Consider the following 11,779-nt stretch of genomic DNA (forward strand, 5'->3'; position numbering starts at 1 on the left):
CCCTAACTCTAACAGCTGCAGTTTGTTCGTAATAGATATTGTTTATTATACGGCGATCTTTGCTGTCTAGACCAATTAAATTTAATATTTTCATCAGTTCGTCATGTTTTATTCTATCGAACGCTTTCTGGTAATCAACAAAACATACATATATATCACAATTCACGTCTCCTACATCTTTGAAAGAGAACTTGTATTGCGAAAAGTGCCTCTCGAGTACCCAATGCATCCCTGAAGCCGAATTGTGTGTTTGTCATGTGTTCTTCACACTTTTTATATATTCTTTTATGTATAATTTTTAAAAAAGTTTTCAGGAGATGGCTCATAAGGCTTATTATTCGATAATCTTCACATTTTTTGGCATTGGGTTTTTTAGGGATTGTTATAAAAGTTGATCTTAGCCACTGTTGGGGTATTTTTCCACTTTGGTATATTTTGTTGAAGATCAAGGTAAGTCTTTTAACCTTCGTCTTTATCCATAATTTTCAAAAATTATGAGTAGAAACTCGTCTGGTCCTGCGGCTTTTCCCTCCTTAATGTTGTTTATAGCAGCTTCTACTTCCGCTTCGGGAATAGGTGGTTCGGTATCGTCATTTGTTATTGTGTGATGGTGACATTCCTATCGTCTTCAAATGTTGTTGTCACATAGTTCATCCATGTTGTTTTTGTTTTTTCAATATCTTTTTGATTTATAGATGCCTGTTGCTTCTTTTATCGTTTTGTGGAGATTGAACGCAATCGTGTTTTTGTTCCAATATCTCGATTTCTTCACACTGTTCTTCCAGATTTTTATTTTTAGCTTCTCTGACAGCTTTTTTTATCTCTTTGTCTAGAAATTGATATGCAACGTAGTCTTTCTGCTCGGATTTCTCTTCTTCTGTCCATCATCTGTAATATACCGTCGGTCATCCATGGTTTTTTCTTTTCTGTCTTTTTCGGTCGCAGGTATTGGTCTAATATTTCCTTCCCAATGTTTTCTAAGTGGTTTATTTCTGTGTCAACATCATTAACTACTTCTGACTTAGATATGTTGTTCTTCAGATATTCCCGTACTAATTGCTTTATGTCATCATCTCTTAGTTGTTTGAGATCGTATCTTATAGGATTAGGTTTGTGGATTTTTTTAAATTTTACACGAAACTTAGGGAAAGGTGGGGTTATGGTCTGACTTAATATCTGCACCAGGGTAGGTTCTCACTGATGTTATTGAGTTTTTGAATCTTTTATTTATTAAAATATAGTCAATCTGGTTTCTTATGATGTTTTCTGGCGTGTCACTGGGTGAGCGCCATGTGTACGACCTTCTGTGTGGTAATTTGAAGAGTGTATTGGTGATTACCAACTCTTCTTCCGTAGCAAATGTGAGTAGGCGTTCTCCTTTCTCATTTCGCTCACCCAGACCCATGAACCTACTACTTCACCATAACTACCCTTACCGATTTTGGCATAAAGTCACCCATAACTCGCGTTAGGTACTTCATTGGTTTTTAACTTACTTGGGACTTTTCTTAAATCGTAGTAAAAAGCCTCTATTACTTCTTCTGATTTGTCTGCTGTGGGTGCGTATATTTGGATTAAGTTGGCTTTTGCTGGGAATAAATTATTCCGACGCCATGCTTATGTTGACCTTCTGTATTTCCAGAGTAATATACTTGGTGCTCGTTTATTTGACATTTTCCGGCGTCAGGCCCATCGCATTTCACTGATGCCCATTATATCGATATTCAGTCTTTCCATTTCATGGATGGCATTATAAATTTTGCCTGCTTCGTACATGGTCTTATCGTTCCAGGTGCATATTTTAATATACTGTTTAATTTTTCTAGGCGCATACTTTCCTTTTACTTGGGGGTTTCGCTTGCTAACGACCTGGGAGGCCCCGTGATTCTGTGTTGTTATTCCTCCCCTGCCGGATCTTGCACTCCGATATACATGATCAGTAGTCTTCACTCTCAAAGCTGTAGCCATGATAGATGATTTGAAATATAGATGATTTTAATTAGTCCACAGCTTTTATTTATGGTAAAGCAAACATTCAAATGTTTTAAATAGGATATCGTGAATATTTTCTTATATCTAGATTCCTCTCATAATACCTGTTCTTACAATATGAGATTTGATATTACTATACGGGGTATTTAACGACTTATGACCATTTTTATTGAGAAATGCTATGAAAAAACACCTGTAGAAGGAAGAAGGAATGAATAAATAAGTAATAATTTTAGATAAGGTTTTAGTTATTGATGTCCCTAAAACCTAAAAAAAAATAGTCAGAGACCTGGTCTGGTTAAAGTCTCGGGAATAGCTTATTAACATACTTTTATAGCAAGAAACGAAAACACCCTCATGTCATTCGAAAAATGTTTTAAACTGAAAGAAATACTTATTTTGTCTCTTTGAAAGACATTGTTATTTGATATAATAATTAAGAAATTTATTTTATATCGGTAAATTTTAATTTTTAATCGATCGTAGCCATTAACGGAACATTTATTCATCAGGTGATCATGGACAAAACAACAAGCTCAATTAATTAAAACAAACTAAGCGACTCTCAATTTCATCCAGTCATTCGGTACTCGATCTTTAATGAATCAATTAGACAACGAAGCTGAATAGAAATAGAAAAAGTGTGAGAGATATTTTATTTGCATTTTTGATGAAGTGGGTCAAGCACATACACCGGATCAATTCTATTGATGGTTGTATTTAGTTAGAGGTGAGTTCCTTATCTATGAATCAATAGGAATTTAAAGAATCGACTTCGGCTATTATTAATTAACTGTAACAATTTCTTAAATGACTTATAGTCATTTCAGTAGTGAATTAGCACTTTAACTTCCATCAAGGAATCTAACTATTTATAAATTTCTAATTACACCTGTTAAACTATTTGAAGGAGTTATTTATAAAACAACTTATTCTTAAGGGCAAACAATTTTTTTGGATTAAAAACATTCCTATAAGAATGTCTGATACTGGATCAAATTCTTTATAGTCTAGCAAAAAATATTAAATCAAATTAGGTATCCGAAATCACGCGCCGTAAGTGGTGAAATGTAGCCGAAATCACGTGCTTATCATGAATTCTAGGAAATTTTGAATTCGTTCACTGGCGGCGCCTAAGAAAATATGTTTCCCTTGCTAGTCACTTTACATTGCAGATTAATTCTGTCCACGCGCACCATGGGCCCCTTGTCAGCCGGTATTTATAACACCCCCACGCCAGACTGGGGCTGCCTAAAGAACGACTGATTGCACAACACACCATGAAGAGCCTTCCTCCTTTCGAATTTGGGGTTTTCCGTTGTTGGGCATTATACTCCCCAACGCATACCGTTTTCTGAGTAGTCCTGCGGGTAACTACCTACAAATGTTCGCCCCAGGTTAGGTTAGGTTAGGTTAGGTGTCTCGTTATTGTCTACTGCTATTTTATCTGCTAGCTTTGGAAAAGGCGATCAGGGATGCCCAAATAGACAACAGAGGAAACATTTTTAATAAATCATCCCAAATTTTGGCATATGCAGATGATGTTGATCTAGTTGCCCGCACAACACGCAAGCTAGAAGAAATGGTATACCCACCTTGTCACACGCCCTCAAAAAATATGGGCCTGCAAGTAAATGAAAATAAAACTAAGATAATGGCATCAACACCCAACAATAGAGCCCAGAAACATCGGCCACCAACTCACGGTTGATAATTCTACCTTTGAAGTGGTGGACAAATTCACATACTTAGGCTCCCTGATCACCAAGGAGAACGTCATGACGGAAGAAATCAAGCGAAGAATAATCCTAGCAAACAAATGCTATTTTGGACTGAGTAGACATATGAGAAGCAGAAACTTAAGCCAAAAAACAAAAATAACCATATACAAAACCCATATACAACCAGTGTTGACATATGGGTCAGAGGCATGGACCATTTCCAAGGCAGATGAAAATCTCCTGCTTATATTTGAACGAAGGGATCTTGAGAAGAATATTTGGTGGCATCTGTGAAAATGGTGTTTGGAGAAGGATGTACAACTACGAGATATATAACAGATATAAACATATATTTGGTGGTAAAGACGTAGTATCCTTTATAAAAATAGGAAGACTAAGATGGGCAGGACATCTGGCAAGATCACAGCAGAACAACCCTCCTAGAAGAATCCTTATGTCACAACCTGTGGGAAGTAGAAAAAGGGGTAGACCAAAACTCAGATGGAGGAATGGTGTAGATGAGGATGGTAGACAAATAGGCGCAGCAAACTGGCAACAGTTGGCAATGGATAGAACTGACTGGCGTAATCGACTTGGGAAAGTCGAGGCTCTTTTATAGGGCTGTAGCACCAATGATGATGATGATTTTATCTGGTAGTTGCATTTGATGGCTTTGATCTTGATCCTCTGCGTTTAATATATTTTCTAAATATTTGGCTCATCAATTTTGACTAATAAATTTTCCTCCTCATCTTTATAATATCTTGTTGAGATATTATGCTGAGTTTCCCTCCCGTTTTATTTCTTGGTAGAAGTTCATTATTTTTTTATTTTTAAAATCTTTTTTGTAAAATATAGCTCAATTTCTGCTCTAAGGAACAACCTTTTTTCCTTCTACATGTCTTCTTTTCTTCCCGTCTTTTTTCAACACGCTTTTTTACTTTTTCAATTGTTTATCCTTATGCTACTTATTCTGGCTTTATTGGATCATCAACTGTTCTCTTAAAATGTTCATCATATCAGTCTGTTGTTTTTTGTCTATTCCTTGGTAATACTAAGTCGGCTGCTACTTGTATTTTTTCTTTTAGTTGTTCCCATCTGCTTTCTATATCCACTGTATCTATCACTTAGCCAAATACGACGGAAAAAGGCAAAAAATATAAAGGAGAGGTCGGAGCGAAGTAAGTAGGCCATACCTTCCAGTCTCTTACATTCCTTTAGGTTGTAGGAATTCGTCTTTTTCTCCTCTACAATTATGCCCTCGATAATTTATTTTGCGGTATTTTACAATGTTCAGAAGTTTTCTTTCACTTCGCATCTTCTTAGCACCTTATTAGTGATCGGTTGCTCCGTTCAAGAGATCTTCAGCTTTCTTTTAAAACTATCGTTCAGAAAGGCTTAGGTAATACTGTTAATTTCAAGAGTCTTTGTTTCCGTTCCGTATTCTTCTTCTTCTTCAAGTGCCAATCTCCGCGGCGGAGGTCGGCAATCATCATAGCTATTCAGACTTTTGAGACGGCTGCTCTGAAAATTTCTTTGATGTACATCCGTACCACTCTCTCAGGTTGCGCAGCCATGACCATTCTACGCCTCCCTATGCTTCTTTTTCCTTGGATCTTTCCCTGCATAATCAGTTGGAGCAAGGTGTATTTCTCTCCACGTGTAATATGATCCGAGATATTCAAATTTTCTTGTTTAATTGTATTTAAAATTTCTATTTCTTTATTCATCCTTCACAGAACCTCTTTGTTTGTGACGTGTTCTGTCCACGATATTTCTTCACTCGAAGTTTTTCGTAACCACATTATTAACTCTTACATTAGCAGTATTATTTACATATAGTTGTTGTAATAGATTAGATGTTCTGGCGTACCCATTTCTCTAAGTATATGCCACATTTTATCCCATTTAACGGTATGAAGGTCTTGGAATAGTCAACAAAGCATAAATATGTTTCTATGTTAAACTCTCGAGATTTTTCGATAATTTGACGAATATTAAGAATATGTTCTCTTATTCCTCTACTGGGGACGAATCCGCATTGTTCTTGGGGAATTTGTAGTAAGAGAATTGATTTTAGTCTTTCATTGATGATTGTTAGAAGTACTTTGATCTGTCGGGGAACCTTTTTTATATATGGGAATAAACGTGAGTTTTCCCCAGTCATTGGGCCACTTTCCGGTATTCCAGATCTCATTGCAAAATTCTAAGCATTACTTCCGTCAATAATTCTCCCATTTCTTTGAGTGTTTCAGCTGTTATTCCCATCTTCTCCTTCTGCTTTTCTGAGTTTTCGTCTTTCTTCTACAAGATTGAGAGTCCTCTTCAGTCTCAATGTTTTTTCGTAGCTGTATTGTCCTTGTGGGATTAGTATTGTTAATGGCTTCAGTGATCCATTTCCCACGTTTTGTCAGGCTCTCCGGTAGTCACTGGTAGATCAGCTTCTGCTAATGCTTCTCTAAACTTTTCCGGGTGCTTGGAATGTGCTATTAGAAATACAATTTACCATTTTCATGGGACTGAAGGTTGTCATGTATCATTGAAGCTTTTGCAGAAAAGGCTTGAAGAGGCGTACGAGTGGACTGGAAGTGTGAGGTCTCTCTTACAGGATTGTAAAAGATTTGGCATTTAAATGGAAGAAAACGAAAGATGGTCTACGTTTAATTGAACGGAATAATATCCGTGCTCTACGTTTCACGTATTTAGACTCTATATACATGCAAAACACACTACGCAGAACAGCTTGTCAGATGATAGTGGCGGGCAAATAGGTTTTATACGGAATGTTCTTTGTCAATGCGAGTTTGCGAATGCTAAATGGCCTGTAGAACCTGTTGTTGACACTGAAGATGTCCATCCATTGTCACCCACGATGGATTTATTATATAGGCGGAATATATTTAAAGTTCAATCAAGATCGTTGTTTTTCAGCAACCAACATACTGTAATAAGTGTATGTATATCTATTTGTTGGAAGGATTTCGTATTCCCCTTTTTATTTGTATGAACCACTACATGATGCAAAACGTACGGCACCAAAAAACGAAGAATAAGTATACTTATCATACCGATAATGATGCTGTTTATTTACCTTTATTTGTTAGCTTCACATCTGTTATTATTTTCACGAAGAATTAATCAAGCATAATATAAAAGAAGACCCGTTTACAATAAACAAAATCAACTTTCTTAAATATTATTATATTATCACTATAATAAAACATAATTTTCCCATTTCCATTAGCCCGAGGCTATAGACAAATTATACGGCTATATAAGGATCATGTAAATGTATAAATTTACATTGTTGAATGATGTAGTAGAAAGCCATGAAAGTGATTTTCGTTTTACTGAATGTAAATAAAATAGCAATGCATCAATATGGTAATTATTCATATACTAACAAATCTGTGAGAGTTGAAGACTATTATTAGTATTGGTTATCATTAGTAGTAACATTTGAAAAAATATGTTCTACACACTCTTAAAATAAACATGCAAATATGTTGTTAAAAACCATGAAAAATTCATATAAATATGCAAATTATTGACAATTAAAAGGTCGTCACGATATTATCTACGATGTATTCTACGATTTCATTGACTATGCGTTTCTTTTAGTTACAGTTTGCTGTATTTTGTGTCTTTTGGAATCTCCAATTTTTACGTCATCGTTCGCCGAGAGTTATGATATCTATAAATAAAAGAACAAATATTCTTTGTAATTGTATGGGATAAAGGTACTAACATTTGTTCTTGTTACAGGGATTTTCGTACGAATCCGTTTACTTCGCGTTGTGCCATATCTACAGCGGTGCGGCACACGTTCCTGACTCCATCAGCTTAGTGGAACTAGCCTCATTGGCGGACATGCTCGGACTAGAAGGGCTTAAAGAAGTCGTTGAACACGCTCTGAAACAGAGACATTGCCATAACTTCCACAAACCTTGTGCTGGTTGTTGTACGGGCGTACTGGAAGTGCTACCTTTGTCTGCAGCCTACGGACTGGATGATCTTTACAGAAGGTAACTTGTAACTTAAATGATATTATTTAACAAAGTTCCTTGAGGAATAACCTATTACCTAACTAACTTCATTTAACTCAAAAACTCACTTAATTACAAATATTAAATTTAATAATTACAATAATGATATTGTTCTGAAGCTATTTTCTGTGTCATTTTAAATTAATTACTATTTAACTGGGAATAAGCCACAATTAAAGGTTAAAATACGTTTATTGACGTTTCAATTTCCACTTCGGAAATCGTTCTCAAAATACAAAAAAAAAAAAAAAAAAAAAAAAACCTTTTTTTTTGTATTTTGAGAACGATTTCCGAAGTGGAAATTGAAACGTCAATAAACGTATTTTAACCTTTAATTGTGGCTTATTCCCAGTTAAATAGTAATACAATAATGATTATCGCTTACAAAACAATTATCGCACTCATAAGTAGAATCGCCAGTACTAATAATAATCAAAGATCGCATCCGCTGGCTTATATAAGGAGAACAAAATGTTCTGGAAAAATCTTACCGGGCGATATCTCCGCATCGATAAAAACGGTGCCTGGAATATGTCAGCTGTGGAGAAAGAATTCTGGACGTCGCTAAAGCACAGGGCAATATAATTAAGATAAAAAACGAAATAGTGTATAAAAATCACATACGGGTGAAAGTTTAACGATGTACAGGGTTTAATTCCTCAATTGAAAATAATTTAATTGCAAAAATTCGATAATTTAATCATAATTTAAAATTCTACATCATAAATGATCACCAAATTGCCAGACAAAATTACGGAAAAGAGGTTTCTGTTATACAAACATTCATTTTCTATTTCAGCTGTCTGCACTGGATTACTCAATATTTTGTGCGAGTTTGGCCGAGCAGGTCATTTGCTAGTCTACCAAGAGAACTGAGAGAAAAATGTTACCAGCAGCATGTGGTACATATGACTCCAGATAAGGTGTTGGATACTATTTTAGCCTGTGACAAGGTAATAATATTTTGGGATGTTCTGTATGTATATCGATCAACGTTATTTTTATTTTGTAGATTCTTGCAACTCTTCCTGCGATGCGTTGGGCTGAACCAGTCAGCCAACTCGTCCTACAGCTCACAGATGCTTGCCATCTATATCACCGACAACATTTCTCAGCAGTCTTAGGGTCGCAGTACTTAGTAGGACTAGATGCTGGTTTAGGATTCGGTGTTTGTCAGATCGAGGACCAAATGTTATCTGCAGCCAAAATCTGGGCGTTGAACAAGCATGTCGCAGTTATGCCAGGTGAAAACGTTAATTTCTTAATAGTGTCTAAATGTACATGATTTATACTTCTTGTTTTAGATGTTGCAAAATGTTGGATCAGAAATGGACCAGACCATTTGCTGATATGTTAAATAAAGTCAAATTGCAGCTAGAACAATGTCTCGTTGGCCAAGCTGATAGGACTGATACGGAGTCACGCTTGGCTTAGACTGGATACCTGCCTTAAGGTAAGTCTCATACATCTTAGTTTTTGTCTATTGTACAAACTATTGTCTGTTCACAGAACTCGCATAAAAGAACTCACCCCACACCTTGAACCCACTAGTCGACTACCTCGTGCAACGATGTTCCGCAATAAGGAAGCCCCCCAACCAAAAACCAAACGTCCAAAGTCCTGCCCTAAGTTCATCCGACTCATCGCGCAATTCCAGTCCCCGGGATGAACCACAGAACCGTTTGAACGGCACCAACGGCAAGGCCCCCGTCCTCCCTTCGAAGAAGCCTTCTCCTAGCCGCCAAGGCACCCCAAGTCCCTCCGAGTCCCTCCCATACACCGAAGAAGTACCTTAACCCAGCCGACCGCCGCCAGTGCTGCCAAATCTACGAAGGGACCTATCAAGGCAGTGCCAAGGGCTGGAGTGAGCAGAGACAGGAATAGCAGTAAGTTGCTTTAAAACAGTTTTTCTTGTAGATTGCCAGAGTTCAAGATTTCCCTTTTAGATAAAAATCGTCAATCATCCAGATTAGGTAACTTACTTTAAAATAGTTTCTATTTTTGTTTGCTGTAACTTTTTCGTTCTACGTGGTCAATTCAAAAATGACGTCGTTTTGTATCTTAGTTCATCATTTGATCGATGAAACTTTCAAATTTATGATTTCTCTTTGTATTCCGGTTTTTCAGCGTTTTACACGCTCGTCCGGTGGAGATCTATGGAGTGACTGACACCGAGCAACAGGTCTTTATTTCTTGCCGTACTTCTCATCCATAGTTCGATCCGCTACACCAGCATATTCTAGTCTAAATAGCAGATCCATTTACAGTTTTAAAGTACTAACTTAGTCTTTTTGTTTTCTGGCCAGGGTATGAATCATAGACCACTAGATCATTGACAGTAAATTCTGACAACTGTCAAATTTGCCGCAAATTGCATGCAATAACTCTAGACATGTCCAAAACAACTATTTTTCTGTAGTTTTATCGTTTTGTTTGTCGCCTTCTTCAGAGGCTCGTACTCGATAGCTCCGTGAAGTTCGACTAGCTCTTTCGTGTTCCAAAGCAATGGCGAGCGTTTCATCTAAAACTTTCGGTCTTGCTAGTCGTAAAGCTTTCTGAAGCTCACTGTCTCTCAACGTATTAACGAAGGTATCTACAGCGATTTCTTCCAATAACTTGTCTGGTGCCTACCGCCCTATACGAGCAACATCTGCTTCAAATTCTTGCAAATTCTCTTTTGCTCCTTAAATTTTATTTCTTATTTGTACTTTGTAGACTTGTTGTAGATAGCATCACCATAGCGTTTTCTAGTCGAGTGAACAAGGTCTGGTAACATTTTTCTTGGCCCTTAGTAATCGATCTTAGGATATCCGCTGCATCACCTCATAAAGCAGCAGTGGAGGAAACAGCCTTTTCTTGTTCTGTCCAATTATTGGTTGTCGCAATAGCTTCAAATTGTCTAAGGCATATGGACCATCAAATGGTGCAAATTGAATCTCATATGATGTGTCGTTTTGTCTCTGGGTGATTCTTCTTTCACTACAAAATATAAAACTACTGGATTAACTGGTGGTAGCACCTTCGTATTGGTTATCATGCTCTCTGACTGTTTGATCTTCTCTTCTACCTATCGAATGTTCTAGAAACTTCTTAAAATTTCTCATTGTTCTGTCTGCATATTTCTTTAATTATTTGGGAAGTCTCGTCGAGTCTTCTAGAAACATTCTAGCTGCTTCTTTAATAATTTGAGAGGTTTCCTTAATCATTAGAGAAATATTTTCAAAATTCTCATTATTTCTAGAAGTTTCTTGAATCTTCATTAAAACGGCTTCTTCTTCTGATTAAAAATGAAATGTATCTGGATCATCTCCATTCTTGTTGACAACATCCCTCAGTCGTTCTTGAAAGATCTTCTTCGATAGCGAGATATTGCAATTTTTTCAACGCGCTTCAAGTTGAAGTTCCATTCTAAAAAAACGGAGCGTGGAAAGTTCTCACCTTCACTGTATATGTCATCTATAAATGTACATGAAATCGATGATTGTTACACAGATAAACTGTTGTAGAAGGCTCTAAGAAGGACCCATTCTGTTACTTGTTTGTACTAATTGTTTGATTTGAATACATTTATATCATTTTCTAGCAGTTAACATTAAACCACCGCTTCAAGCACCCGTTTCCCAAACCAGCTACCTCAAAGAAAACATCAACGACGGTTTCTAGAAACACCAGCTTGGGAAAGAAAGACGCCCCATCGTCCCTGACCACCAAAAGACCGACAGCAGGTCCAGCTCACCTCTAAAAAGCGACCAGTCGGGGTAGCTCGCCTAGAAAAATCGACAGCAGAGTGACTTCTCCCATCAAAGCGACCGTTCGCAGTCCATCCCCTCTAAAAAAACGCCGGTACATCACCCAGACGAGTGACGAAGAGTACGCAGGCTGCGAAACCCGTACAGCCGTCGAAAACTGCGCAGGCGTCGAAGACTGTTCCGGCTCCGGTCATGCAAAGGTCGAGTACCTTCTTGAAGGAAGAGCCTACGGTTATTGGTAAGGTTTTGTAATTACTCTGAGATAGCGCGT

The 11,779-nt window shown here is 37.2% G+C and overlaps 1 pseudogene; it reads left to right on the forward strand.

The window, feature by feature from the left end:
• Positions 1 to 11,746, forward strand: part of LOC140431491 (uncharacterized) — a 32,632-nt pseudogene extending 20,886 nt beyond the window's left edge.
• The last annotated feature ends 33 nt before the right edge of the window (positions 11,747 to 11,779 follow it).

The sequence above is a fragment of the Diabrotica undecimpunctata genome, unplaced genomic scaffold, assembly GCF_040954645.1.
Source record: "Diabrotica undecimpunctata isolate CICGRU unplaced genomic scaffold, icDiaUnde3 ctg00001156.1, whole genome shotgun sequence".
Taxonomy (NCBI): Eukaryota; Metazoa; Arthropoda; class Insecta; order Coleoptera; family Chrysomelidae; genus Diabrotica; species Diabrotica undecimpunctata.